General features: G+C 29.7%; 1 protein-coding gene across 1 annotated transcript in view; it reads left to right on the top strand.

Moving 5' to 3' along the window:
• Window positions 1-1,112, top strand: part of slc37a1 (solute carrier family 37 member 1) — a 52,046-nt gene extending 50,934 nt beyond the window's left edge. Inside the window, exon 20 of the mRNA XM_087266388.1 lies at window positions 1-1,112. This exon is cut by the window's left edge and continues 1,589 nt beyond it. The gene's annotated coding sequence lies outside the window, so the exon portion shown is untranslated.
• Window positions 1,113-1,433: the final 321 nt, after the last annotated feature.

Consider the following 1,433-nt stretch of genomic DNA (forward strand, 5'->3'; position numbering starts at 1 on the left):
TTGTTTTTGCTTTAAAATATTTTTTTTTTTTACTTAATCTGCTGGAAGATTATTTTATTTTCATTTTGAAATTTAAATATTTTACATAAACCACTGGCAGATTATTTTGTTTTCCTTTGAATTTTGAATATTTATGTTTTCGCTTAAAAATATGATTATTTTACTTACCCCACTGGCAGATTATTTTGTTTCGGCTGTAAAATACAATTATTTTACTTAATCCGCTGGCAGATTATTTTGTTGTTTACTCTGCCCATTAACAGTTTATTTTGTTTTCGCTTTAAAATATGAATTATTTGGTTATTTTTTATATGGTTATTTTGTTTTTCCTTTGAAATGTGTTTATTTTACATAACCCACCGGCAGATTTTGTTTTGGCTTTGAAATTTGATTATTTTATATAATCCACCAGCAGATTATTTAGCTTGTTTTAAGGAAAAACTCACTTAAATTGACTTTTTTTTCTCATTAAAAAAAGAAAGAAGGAAAATGCTTCTTCATTTAGGAATTAAAAAAAAAAATTGGAATAGAAACATTACAATAGCATTTTTTGCAATATAAGTTACTGGAAATTAGCATATTGATTTCTTTCTTCTATAGGATGCAGTATTACAGATTTAAAATACGATTCTGTTGTTTGTTCAATGTAAAGCTCAGATTAAACTTCATAAATCTCTGTGCACGAACCGAAAGCGTCTCCTGGACTAATCGCAGCTATAAATATTTATAAATAAGTGTCTACTTGAATGTTCAGGTTACTGTAGGATTGTGTCCTTCTGCTGAGCTCGAGCACATGTGGATGTTCATTATGAATATTGGACCTGTTATATAATCATGCGTTTAGTACATGTGCATTTGCCTTTATAGGACAACATACTCTAGGCAACTGAATGTGTCTGTATGTAATTTATGGGTAGCTAGGTGTAATGAAATCAAATACATTGTGCCTTTTTTTCTATTTGCTTTTGCTTTGTATAGGGATTTGTTCATTTCTAAGCTCTCATCAGCTGGTTTACAGATATCTGTAGAAGAAAATAGAGGTGTGGGAATTAACGGTACTGTGCTGCTTTGTGTACAAAAAGAACATTTTGAATAAAGCAGAAAGAAAACAAGAGATCTTGAATCTGTGACATTAAAAGGTCTGCATGTTTTCATTTTGATATGCTTGTGCATAAACACAGTAGTCAACATTTAAAGTGGATCATCCCCTTTCATGATAGTTGTCTTAAAACTTTAAACGTTCACTACTAAACACATTATTGCAGTATACATTTTTCTTAATGGCCAATACATTATATATAATTTTTATAAAATATTTTATATATATTTCTAAGGATTATTAGGCTGAACGGCATAAAATGCCATCTGTCTAGAGGCATTTCCCAGTGTTTCTCTGTTGCGATCAGGATATCACAATGACTCTGAATCAATTA

The sequence above is a fragment of the Danio rerio genome, chromosome 9 (genome assembly GCF_052040795.2).
Source record: "Danio rerio strain M-AB ecotype USA chromosome 9, GRCz13ab, whole genome shotgun sequence".
Classification (NCBI taxonomy): domain Eukaryota; kingdom Metazoa; phylum Chordata; class Actinopteri; order Cypriniformes; family Danionidae; genus Danio; species Danio rerio.